The following is a 13,444-nucleotide window of genomic DNA, read 5'->3' on the forward strand; positions in this document are numbered from 1 at the left end:
TTTTTGTTTTCTCCTAGTCCATAGAAGAGGCTGCTCATTGCCTCTCAAAAACAATTCCTCCTTAAGTAACAACTTTGGGTGGTGCCTTAGAGACTACAGTTTCCAGCCTCTCTTGCAGCATGGTATATTCATGGGACCATTTTCTGGCCAATGAGGTAGAAGTAGAATATTCTGTAAGGCACAGTCATTTCCTTAAGTGGGTGGGGTGTGTTCCCTTATTTCTCTAATATCCTTGCCCTGTCCTGTTGTCTCTGATGCCGATGTGGTGGCTGGAGCTCTAGCAACCATTTTGGACTATGAGGTGACCTAGAGAATGGAAGTCACATGTTAAGGAATATAAAGCAGAAAGGCAGAGGAGGCTGGGCTCCTGATAACTCATGCAGCTGCCAAATTCATCTTGGGCCGTCTATCTTCTGGCTTCTCGTGGAATGAGAAAAATTGGAAACTTTTTTTGCTAAAGCTACTAAGTTGGGTCTGTGTTGCTAGCAACTAAGTAAGATTACTATTATATTAGTTATATAACTAATTATATTAGTTATAATTTCTTGGCTTAAATATCACTTTCTCAGAATGGCTTATGTGGAACTCAAAATAGATCCCTCCTGTTTTTTTTTTAAAAGATTTTATTTATTTATTCATGAGAGACACAGAAAGAGAAAGAGTGAGTCAGAGACACAGGCAGAGGGAGAAGCAGGCTTCATGCAGAGAGCCCAATGTGGGACTTGATCCCAGGACTCCAGGACCATGCCCTGGGCTGAAGGCATGCACCAAACCACTGAGCCACCCAGGGATCCCCTAGATTCCTCCTTTTGTTCTTTCTCATCACACCTGGTTCTTTTCTTTCATTGCCCTGATTCCAGTTAGAAGAAATATGTATGTATTGCTTTCTTTATTTTTTCCGTTGGGTTATTGGACATATGGGCAAGGCTACTGGCTATAGTAAGATTTACCTGTCATAAATCCAGGGGGTACCTATGTGAATGGCATTTCCTGAAATTACGTAGTGCACAGCCTGCGTGACTGTACATGGTGGCCCTATCTACCAGGTCAGAAGGGACTTTGACCTTGAGGCTTATTCATGTACTCCTGGCAGTAAGCATAATGTCTGGACCATGGTCAGTCCCCAACAAACACTGGTTGCAAGATGGAAGGATTAACAAAAATGATGGATGCCCTGAGCAGGATACTGAGGGCATGGATGAGGAATGGAAATCCTGGCAACAAGGCATGGATAGTCTCTAACCCTGAAAAGAATAAAGGATTCTGGGGCTCAAAGGGTGGTGATCCCACTGCTTGGAGGAGCTGGAGGCTTTGTGGATAGGAGAGGCTCTTCTTTTATGTAGCCTAAGTGTTCCATCTATAAAGTTGGGGCATTATTGCAGAAAAGTGGTTTTTGTTTAACCTTTATTTTCTCTTTTATTTTACATCTTTATTTAAGGAGGCAATGCCTACATGGTAAGATACTCAAGTAGTACAAAAATCAGAGAGAGAAAAGTAAATTCCTTTCATTCCTAACTCCTGGAACCTCTCCTTACACACCCTCTGCATTACCCTACTCCCTAAACCCCCTGGCTATCACTATAACCAGTTGTTTTCTTTTAAGAGAGCAAATTTCTGATTTATTTCATGAAAGTAGCTTTAAAATGCAATACTGTCACCAGGTGGGGATGTAGCTCAGTGGTAGAGCGCATGCTTAGCATGCATGAGGTCCTGGGTTCGATCCCCAGCATCTCCATTCTATTGTGCCCTTGCTTGGGGAAATACTTTTTTTTTTTTTCTGTTACAGCCACATCACATTCCTGTAGAATCTGCAAAGTAATCATCTTGCCTCCAAGTACTTATGTTTTTCTTCTGTTGTGCTTGTAACTCTCCTGTTTTATTTTTTAATTAACTTATAATTGGCATATAACATTATATTAGTTTCAGGTATATAAACATAATGATTACATATTTGTATGTATTATGAGATTATCACTACAATAAGTCTAGTTAACATCTGTCACTACACTACATATAATTACGAAAATCATTTTTCTTGTGATGAGAACTTTTATTATTTTTTTTTTTTTTAGAGAGGGAGAAACACTGAGACGGTGGTGGTGGGGCAGAGGGAAAGAGATAATCTTAAGGAGTCTCCATGTCCAGTGAAGATGCAGAGAACAAGGGGTGCTCCACCTGGGGCTGGACATGGGGCTTGATCTTACAACCCTGAAATGACAACCTGAGCCAAAATCAGGAGTTGGATACTTAACCAACTGAGCCACTCAGGCACCTCTGATGAGAGCTTTTAAGATCTACTCTCTTAGCAACTTTGAAATATGCAATACAGTATTATTTACTATAGTCTCCATGCTGTGCATTATATCCCTATGACTAATTATTTATTAACTAGAAGTTTGTACTTTTAACTCCCTTCACCCATTTCATTCCCCTGTCCCCCAGCAACCACTGATCTGTTCTCTGTGTCTTTGACCTTAGTTTTTTTTTAATTCCACATATAAGTGAGATCACTTATCTCACTTATAAAGACAAAAATCTTGTCTTTTTCTGTCTGACTTATTTTTTAGTATGATCCGTGTCACAAATGGAAAGATTTCCTTCTTATTTTATGGCCAAATAGCATTCCATCATATATGTACACCTCATTAAACAACACTTAGGTTGTTTAAATATCTTGGCTATTGTATATAATGCTGCATTGAACATGGGGGTGCATATATTTTTTCAAATTAGTGTTTTTGTTTTTTCTTTGAATAAATGTCCAGAAGTGGAATTGTTGGATCATACAGTTGTTCTACTTTGAATTTTGGAGGAACTTCCATACTGTTTCGTGTAGTGGCTGCATCAGTTTACAATCCCACTGACAGTGCCCACATTCTTGCCAACACGGGTTGTTATTATTATTTTTTTTTATCTTTTTGATGGTAGCTATCTAACAGGTGTGAGGTGAAAAATTGTGCTTTTGATTTACATTTTCCTGATGATGAGTGATGTTGAGCACCTTTTCGTGGACCTGTTGGCCATCTTTATATCTTTGGAAAAATGTCTATGCAGATCCTCTGCTGTGTAACCACTTTGTGTGTGCATCTTTCAGAGTTATCTGTATAATACAAGTATACATATGCTACATATGTATGTATTGAATTCGAATATTTTTAAAATAGAAACTTATTCCTTAAAAATAGTTAATTACTTGTTTTACATCTAAAGTATGACTTGAGAAAATAATGATTATTAGTGATTATTAAATTACCATTACTGAAAATAATTTTGCTATTAATCATATACTGTTTTGTGCATTTTAATTTTTTTCATTTAATAAAATGTCTTGGGATTGTTTCATTGATCTGACTTCTTCTTTTATTTAAATGGTTGTCTAGCAGAGTATTTCACTGTATGGCTGTACTATAATTGATTTAACTGGTCTCCTGTTGGGAAATGGGTTATTTCTGATCTTTTGCTGCTACAGACAATGCTGCAAATGAATAACCCTGTACTTAAATCTTTTCACACGTGTGCAATTAATATCAGTTGGTTAAATTCCTAGGAGTAGAATTAATGGCTCAAAGATGAAAAGTGCTTGCAGTTTTTATAGCTACTGCCTGCATGGGGCTATACCAATTTGCTTCTCACTACTCTTCCCCTATGACCTTACCAGTTATTACTAAACTTTTGGTACCTTTTGATGGGTTGTTGTATTACATTTTCTTTATTATGAATGAAATATTTCCCTTTCTGTCAACTATCTGTTCCCCTCCTTTGCCCTTTTTTTGTTGGTTTCGATTATTAGTCTTTTCATTATCCATTTGTGGAAACACTTTATAAACCAGGGGAATTAGCTCTTTATCTATGATCTATCTATCAAACTTTTGCTCTTTGCCAATCTGATAGGTGAAAAATATAGTATCATGTTGGGGAGGTCTTTGTCTTTGGGCAAGGTTAGCATCTTATGTCTGAAATCCATTGGTATTCATCTTATAAACTCTGTTCATGCTCTACACAGCCGTGGTTCTTAATTGGTGGTGCATGAGGATCACCATGTTTGAAATATATGAATGCAGCCCCCAGCCTTGGAGATTCTGGTACAGTGTGTCAGGCTCCCTAGCTGATTCTGATTCTGCTCCTTCAGTTATAAATGAGGGGCATGGATGATCTGGGGCCCCTTTTCTGCTCAGTATTGCTGTGGAGTAAATATGCAGCAGTGGGAGTGAGGAGAGGGTTATGTAAGGAGAGAATCAATAACCCTCATCACTGTGGGGTTCAGTGGGCCTGCAGATGGAGTGGCTCAGGGGCTAATGTGTCTCAGCTCTTGTTGCTATGGTAGCCAGTCAATATGTGGGCCCTTGGTTTGGGAATCAGTGCCCCTGTGTGCTTGCTCTGGGGTTTGTGGCCTGATAGGACATGAAGTTGAAAGACAGCTGGGTCTTCAGGGAGGCACAGAGTTCTTGGAGGACAGGTGTGAGAAGAGCAAGCCTCTGGCTCAAAGGGACCATGGCCAGAAACTGTATGAGAAAAAGGTCCTAGTGTGCCTGGCCGGCTCAGTTGGTACAGCATGCCATTCTTGATCTCAGGGTTTTAAGCCCAAGCCCCATCTTGGGTGTAGAGATTACTTAAAATAAAATAAAGGTCCCTCTACTCTCTTCATGTCTTTCTCTTTGGAGGAATCCAGTGCTTCCATCATTTTATTTTAAAAGAAGCAGCCAGGATGCCTGTGTGGTACAGTTGATTAAGTGTCCAAATTTTGGCATTGGCTCAGGTCTGACCTCAGGGTGGTGAGGTGGAGCCCTGAGCCCAGCCCTGAGTGGGGCTCTGTGCTCAGTGTGGTGAAATCTGCTTCACTTTATCTCTCCCTCTGCTCCCCCACTCCACTCTCTCTGTTTCTCAAATAAATGAATAAAATCTTAAAACAAAAAAAAGTAGCAGCCACGAAGAGGAAAATTTAGGAAACTTAAAATCCCAGTATTGCTGTTTTGTCTTAAGAGCAAAACTTGAAACCAAGAGTCTGCATAAATGGGGTGAAAGAAATTAAGTTAGGGAGTACAAGATTAGGGGAGGGAATTTAGAAGGTAGAATCAGACTTATTCGGTATTTCTCTGTGTTGTGTGATTTAAAATTATTTTGATACATCAAATAAAGACAAAACAATATTTGTAACAATACAGTGAGTACAAATCAATGTTACCATTAATGGGCATACTCCCCAATGGCATACCTAATATCTTACACCTGGGCTAGATTATTTTTTAAGCCTCCCTCCTTTATACAACAAAACTATTTTCGGTAAAAATTTAATGTTCAGTAATGATCATTTTCTTGATCCATGCTTAGGTTTAAAATAAATAATTTAAAAGGAAACATGAAATTCTATTTTATTTTTTATTATTTTAAAAAGATTTTATTTATTTATTTGACAGAAAGAGAGATAACACGAGCAGAAAGAGAGGCAGAGAGAGAGAGAAGCAGACTCCCCTCTGATGAGGGAGCCCAACGCCGGGCTCAATCCCAGGACCCTGGGATCACAACCTGAGTAGAAGACAGACACTTAACTGACTGAACCACCCAGGTGCCCCTGAAATACTACCTTAAAATATTATTCAAGCTTAATAAAGTATTTAATATATGAATCAAAATTTGGAACCACCAAAAAACTGAACATCTTGTAGTTTATACCTTTTCAATGTTTTAAATTTATTTATTTATTTATTTATCTATTTATTTATTTTAAGATTTTATTTATTTATTCATGAGAGATGCACAGGGAGAGAGGCAGAAACACAGACACAGAGAGAAGCAGGCTCCATGCAGGGAGCCCGATGCGAGACACAATCCGGGTACCCCAGGATCATGCCCTGGGTCAAAGGCAGACACTCAACCACTGAACCACCCAGGTGTCCCTCAATGTTTTAAACACAAATAAAAACTCCAAGTGATCAAATAGAATGACAGAATTGATGAAATGCAAGTTATCTCTCTTTTTCTTTAGATCACTGGGCTATCATTTGTCTCCAATATGTTATTTAAAAACAGGAATATGCAAGATGCCTGGGTGGCTCAGTGGTTGAATGTCTGCTTTCAGCTCAGGTCATGATCCCAGGGTCATGGGATTAAATCCTATATCGGGCTCCCCACAGGGAGGCTGCTTCTCCCTCTCCCTATGTCTCTGCCTCTCTCTCTGTGTCTTTCATGAATAAATAAATAAAATCTAAAAAAATAAAAATAAAAACAAGAATATGCAATATCACAAAGGTTAGAGATATGATTTGTACCCAAACAAATTCAAAGTCTTATAGACTTACAACAGAGAATGAGTGGTTGTTGCTGAATCTGCTATGTATGTCAGGGGCTGGCTGTGAAACTAGTTCTCCAAGTTACCTTCTGCATAGAACACACCATTTAGTGAAGAGTCTATCTGTCAGGGGCCACTCAGGAGACACACTACAGTAGTTTGAATAGGGAAAATTTTATAAAGAATTATTAACTGGTAGAGAAGATTAGCTACAAAGAGAGGCAAAGAAAATCCTAAACAGTGTGGGACTAATACATGTATAAAGCAGTTACTACCTCTAGGGCTGGAATACAGCACTCAAGTGTACTAATTTTCTTTTTTTATTTAATGTAATTTAATTTTTTTTGTGTATTGATTTTCTATTGCTGAGTGACAAATTAGTACAAAGTTGGCAGTTTGAAACAATACCTATTTAGCTACTGTGGAAAACAGTCTAGTAGTTCCCCCCAAAATTAAACATAGAGTTACAATATGACCAGCAATTCGACTTCTGAGTATATACCCAATATAATTGCAAATGGGGACTTGAAGAGTTATTTGTACACCTGTGTTCATAGCAGCATTATACAGAGTAGCCAAAAGGTAGACACAAGCTAAGTATCCATTGATGGATGAACCAATAAAAAAAGTGTGGTATATCTATATAATGGACTATTCTTCAGCATTAAAAAGGAAGAAAATTCTGGTACATGATGCAACATAGAACAACCTTGAAAACATGCAGAGTGAAATAAGCCAGTCACAGGACAAATACTGTATGCACGCACTTATGCTATGTACCTAGACTAGTCAAATTCATAAAGACAAAGTAGAATATTGGTTCCCAGCAGCCTTGTAGGGAGACACAGGGATTTATTATTTAATGGTGATAGTTTCAGTTTGGGATGATGAAAACAATTCTGCAGACGGATGGTGGTGATGGTTACACAACAATGTAAATGCACTTATGTCATTGAACTTTACAAAGAAGAATGGTTAAAATGGTAAATTTTATATTATGTGTATTTTACCACATTAAAGAATATTATAGGGGATCCCTGGGTGGCTCAGTGGTTTGGCACCTGCCTTCAGCTCACGGCATGATCCTGGAGTCCTGGGTTCGAGTCCCGCGTCAGGCTCCCTGCGTGGAGCCTGCTTCTCCCTCTGCCTGCTTCTCTGCCTCTCTCTTTCTCTGTCTCTCATGAATAAATAAATAAAATCTTAAAAAAAATTACAAACAACCCCACCTATTTGTTAGCTCACAGTTCTGTAGGTATGACAAGGTAGGGTAAGACAAGACTGAAATCACGGTGTCAGCCAGTCTGAGTTCCTGTCTCTCACCTCTAGACCCAGACTTCAAGGACTCATGTGATTAGGTCAGGCTCACCCATATAATCTCCTTTCCTTAAAGTCAACTAGTCCATAAAACATAATCTAATCACAGGATGAGAATTCATCATGTTCTCTGTCTTAGGGATTACACAGGGCATGTACAGGGGGGCAGGGGGAGAGGGGGTCGTTCCTGGAGGCCGCTCTATGATTCTGCCTTACTACGCCAAGGAAGGAGCAAATTGTAAGATGTTGCCTCCCCAAGGAAGAGATTTGGACCTTGTGGGAGAAGAAGGGCTGTGATTCACTGCACATGGGCAAGGTTCACGGAAGTACTGAAGGCAGGGCTGGTGAGCAGCAGACGATCCTTGGGATGTTTGCAAAACTCACTAGGAAGCCTCTCATTGGGGTTCTCCTGAAACCCCCTGGGAAGCCACCTACTGGCTGCCACGCCCTAGGAGCAAGACAAACTTTGGGACCAGATATAGAAGCACCACCCTTTTGCAGTGTCCCTCCAGCACCCTCTACTGACATAACTTAACAACATGCCAGCAGGCAGGGGAGAAACATTCATAGGGTCCAGCTCCAGGATCTCCTAGCAGGTCAGAGAAGGATATATTTGGAGCTGACAGAGAATAAATAAATAAATAAATAAATAAATAAATAAATAAATAAATAAATAAATAAATTGATAGCTGGCACAAAGGATAAGGAGTAAAACGTGAAAATTTGAAGTTTACATATATACATGTCTATACATACCTATATAACTATCTAGCCATTGCAGCAATTTTTAGAACTTAAACCAACAAAAGCCTTTTTTTTAGGGGAGGAGTATTTTGTCTCTAGCATTACTTAGAATTTCTGGAGCTTGCTGAAAATAAACAACAGAGCATTTGATTTGTTACTTATTTTAGTGTTTTAAAATTCCCTGTAGCAATGAACACCATATGTGTGCCCAGGGTGGGCTGCTCTGTTTTCTCCTGACTGTCTTCTCTTCTCTCATCCCTCAGAAGTCTTCACTGTTGTGAATTTTGTGTTTATCATTGCTTGTCTTTGGTTTTGCCTAATATGTTTGTAGCTGTAAACAATGTATTTCACTGGGTGGATTTCTGAATTTATGTCAAGGGACTCACTTACAGTGAATTAAGTTTGCAACTTGCTTTTCCACTGCGTGTTGTAGCACATTCACATTTGAATTTGAACACTTCTCTAACTTGGGGGAGCCACCGGGCTGCCTCACCCTTCAAGGTCTTGAAAGGGAGTTTGGATTTTAAGTCCAATTAAAAGTCACTGGCAGGACTTGACTGAAAAGAAGGGCAGATTATCTGATAATCACAATAATCAGGAGGGGGGAAATCATTTTAGTAAAGATGTTGATTTAATTGTAAATTTAAAATACAACTAAAATTATGCAGAAGGTGCTAGAATTTGCTTGGTATATTTTACTTTGGCAACTTACAAGCTCGAGAAAATATTATTAAAATTGTTGGATTTTTAATGAAAATTAAGTCTTCAGAAATAATAGAGAAGGGAAGAAAATATGTCTAAAGAAACTATTTAGGGTGAAACTATTAGGAAATGGGGCAGCCCGGGTGGCTCAGTTGTCTAGTGCCGCCTTTGGCCCAGGGTGTGATCCTGGAGACCTGGGATTGAGTCCCGTGTCAGGCTCCCTGCATGGAGCCTGCTTCTCCCTCTGCCTGTGTCTCTGCCTCTCTCTCCCCATTCATTTATTCATTCATGAATGAATAAATGAATTGTTAAAAAAAGAAGCTATTAGGAAATGTTAGTTAAGTTTTGATCTATTGCTAGAGAATGTCTTGATATACTATTTTGAGTCATATACATTTCTACCATATGCCCAGAATGGCAAAATGGAATCAATCGACTTGGAGAGAAGGCAAATTCCTATACAAAATAGCCCAAGGTACGTACTGTACACTTAAAAATGGTCCTGATGGTAAATTGGATGTTATGTGTATTTTACCACAATTAAAAATAACTTTTAAAACTCATAAAAAAAATTAAAGGTCACTGGCGGTTGCTGTGCAAGGGAATGACATTGCTTGCTTTATGTTTTAAAAGGGCCACTCTGGCAGCTGTGTGGAGAAGCACGGCAAGGAGGCAGAACTGGAAGTAGGGAGCAGAGTGAGGGAGAGAAGGGGGAAGGCTAAGTGGGTTTTCAGGGTGGTCCAGGCAAGTGATGGTGCTGGCTTGTGCTGAGTTGTGCTGATGAAACTGGATTGAAATGGACAGGTACTGGAGACATTTAAAAGGTAGAGTGGATAGAGCTTGCTATTGGCAATTGCAGAGAGGGAGCTGCAGTGGCCATGAGAGTGGCCTGGCCAACCTGCGGGGGGCGGTGTGATTGATTCACTCCAAATCCGTGGTTGCAACTCTGGCTGTAACCCAGGAATCTGTCAGAGCATTAAGAAACACAATGCTCAGTCTCCTACCTTGTGAATCTAATATAATTGGCTTGGAGTGGGACCTGGACATTTGTATTGTTTCTATTTTTTATTTTTATTTTTTAATTTAATTTTTAAAAAGATTTTATCCATTTATTCATGAGACAGAGACAGAGAGAGAGAGAGAGAGAGGCAGAGACACAGAGAGAGGGAGAAGTAGGCTCCATGCAGGGAGCCCAATGTGGGACTTGATCCCAGGACTCCAGGATCACCCCTGGGCTGAATGCAGGCACTAAACCACTGAGCCACTCAGGGATCCCCTTATTTTTATTTTTAAAGATTTTATTTATTCATAAGAGACACAGAGAGGGGCAGAGACACAGGCAGAGGGATAAGCAGGCTTCATATGGGGAGCCGATGTGGGACTCGACCCTGGGTTCCCAGGATCAAGACCTGACCCAAAGGGAGATGCTCAACCGCTAAGCCACCCAGGCATCCCTTGCATTGTTTTTAAAAGCTCCCCAGGTGATTTTAATATGCATCCAAGTTTGAGAATCACTTTTTTTAAGTAAAAGAAACATCAAGGAGCAGGTGCTGGGTTCCGGCACAGTAACTGGAACAGAAATTGAGTGGTTTGATGGTATAGTTCAGTTCAGAACAGTACCTGATTCTAAGGTCAGGAATATAATAAAATGAGTGTAAAAAGGAAAATTATAGTTCAAGGCATCAGTGAGCTGAGAGCTCCAGGTTCAATGAGAGACTGACCTTGGCAATGGCATTGGCATCCATGGATCTAATACGGTTATCTGTGGAAACTATCAGCAGAGATATCTTTAATAGGAATGGGCTAACAGTTTTGCCATCAGCAGAAGACATCACTACAGCTAATAGGAGCAGGACAGGCAGGAGTGGAAAAGTGATAAGCAATGAGGTCACTGTATTTGACATTGCTTTTGTCTGCCAGCATCATTGTCTTAAGAGGACCCCTCTCCCCATCTATGCTTTGCAAGAAGAGTTGTCTGTCATGATGTCCCATTCTGGCCACCAGCTGGGCCAATCTAAGTAGCTTTCTCCTGGACTCAGTGATTGGTCCAGAGTGATTGGACCAATCCCTGTCCTTCCATAGGATTTTATATCTGCATGTTGCTCAACATGGCATGATTCAGGTTCTTTCTGTATTCATTATAAACTGTTGAATAACAAATTACCTTAGAAACACAGTAGTTTAAATAATAACAATATTTATTAACTCTCACAGTTTCTGCAGGTCAGAACTTCAGACAGGCCATAGTGGGATAAATTGTTTCCGTCCTGTGATGACTGTGTTATCAGCTGGAAGACTTCACAGCTGGGGACTGGAATCATCTGAAGACTCAACCACCCATATGTTTGGTTGCTGATGCTGGCTATCAGGTGAGCCTAATGGGACACATTGTGTGTCTCTAACCTCAGGAGGTGGCTGAGCCACAGACCAAAGTCTAATCATCCTCACGCTATTGGGAAACCAGCTTGAACTGGGTCGGATTCACCAGATCACTCCTGCAAGGTGACTTTCACAGGGACTCCAGAGTCATTGAACACAAAATAGACTGTTTTCTGATCCTGAGAAGGCACGATGTCATTTAGTCAGCTCAAGAAAAAAAGTTCAGCCCAAAGATAAGTAGAAACCAAATTTGTCTGCCTTTCATCTGAGTCCTAAGGTTGGGGAAAGATCCGGGGAGTGGGGCTGGTTTATGACATCTAACAGGTTGTTAATTACCTTGAATGGGTCCCACGTGATGCTTTTAAGTACATAGCTTTTGCCCAGGGAGGATGGAGTGGGCATTTTGGTTTGGGCCAGGGGCAGGACGTGAGTGAGGTTTTATAGATCCATATCCTCAGCTGTTCTGAGCTCATCCTTGTGATGATGAGGTTGGTGTGGTCAGTGGGGCAGGAGGGTATGAACGTGGTCAGACCCAAACTGTGAGTGAGATTTCTCATTCCTCTTTATCTTGCCATAATTCAGAAGCATTAGGATGGGGTGTTGTAAGGGCAGTGATTTCTCCCCCTGGGTTCATTCTCCCTGAAGGCCACTTTTTCAACAATTTGTTCAAGGTTGGTGGACACACTATTAATTACACTGGGACAAGAGCCGCAAATAAAGATTTTACTGGGCAAACAGAGTTGGAGGATCATCCTAGGGAAGGGTGACAACAGGCTTGTAGAAAGATGTTGGAAAAGGCGGTATGAAAGCAAGACTGACAGATGTGTCAGGCAAGAGAAGGCAGCCAGAGAGTAGAAGCTTCTGGGCTAAGCTGGCTTCTGCTTCAAGTCCCTACCATCTGATGGTGGAAGTTGGCCACTCCTCTATAAACTGCCACCTGCCTCCTGCTGACTCAGTTGGTGGGATTTAGGGGGAGTTTTCTGAAGAGGTATGGTCATGACATTTGCTGTGCTCTTTTGACTTTTTAATTGATGTTTAATACATATGTAGCAAACAAGATTTACATATGTTTACATGTACATACACCACCAGCCAGATCAAGATTTAGAATGTTTGTCTGGCTGGAATATTGAAGTTCTTTCATCCTTCTGGGAGAAGGGGTTGTTTGTTGTGTTCACTTCATCCTCCAAATCTTTCTGCATTAGTTTCTTATGGCTGCTGTAACACATGACCACAAATATAGTGGCATAAAACAACACAAATTTATTATCTCACAGTTCTGGAGGTCAGAAGTCTGAAGTGGGGCTGCGTTCCTTGTGGAGATTCTAGGAAAGAATCCGTTTCCTTTGCTTTTTCAGCTTCTAGAGGTTACTCCCATTCCTTGACTCATGGCTCCTGCATCTTCAAACAGTCAATGCCCAATTGTACTGACTTCTTACATTGCATCCCTCTGACACATTTTTGCCTCCCTCTTTTACACTTAAAGACTATTGTGGTCACAGTGGGCCCACCCAGATAATCCAGGACAATCTCCCCATTTAAAGGTCAGCTGTGTAGCAACTTTAATCCCATCTGCAGTCTTAATCCTCCCTTGCTGTGAGATGTATTTGCAGATTCTGGGGATTGGGTGTGGACATCATGGTGGGGGCCACATTATTCTGCCTATCACACATGCCTATATTACCCGTTCACTAACTAGGAAAAAAAGAATCCACCTCAACCCATTATGCTGTTTTTGCTGTCAAGCAGTCCACATTTCTGCAAGGGGGTTTGGGAGGAGAGAACTTATATGTATGGAACATGGAATGTTATCTGGTACATAGTTTTGTGATTTCATAAAGATTATTTCACTGATTCCTGTTGGAAGTCTTTGGTGATGGGTAGTTAGGGATGCTTTTGGCTATAAGGAACTGACTTACAGTGGTCTAAATAAAGAGGGGTTGTTTTTCTCATAGAAGAAATCTGGAGGTAGGCAGCTGCTGACCTTGATTTAGCACCTCAGTGGTGTCTGGACCAGTA

The 13,444-nt window shown here is 40.5% G+C and overlaps 1 non-coding gene across 1 annotated transcript; it reads left to right on the forward strand.

Moving 5' to 3' along the window:
- Window positions 1-1,663: 1,663 nt before the first annotated feature.
- TRNAA-AGC (transfer RNA alanine (anticodon AGC)) lies at window positions 1,664-1,735 on the forward strand. Its single transcript has one exon. It is a non-coding gene; the product is annotated as a tRNA-Ala (tRNA).
- Window positions 1,736-13,444: the final 11,709 nt, after the last annotated feature.

This window comes from Nyctereutes procyonoides, unplaced genomic scaffold (genome assembly GCF_905146905.1).
Source record: "Nyctereutes procyonoides isolate TBG_1078 unplaced genomic scaffold, NYPRO_anot_genome, whole genome shotgun sequence".
Taxonomy (NCBI): domain Eukaryota; kingdom Metazoa; phylum Chordata; class Mammalia; order Carnivora; family Canidae; genus Nyctereutes; species Nyctereutes procyonoides.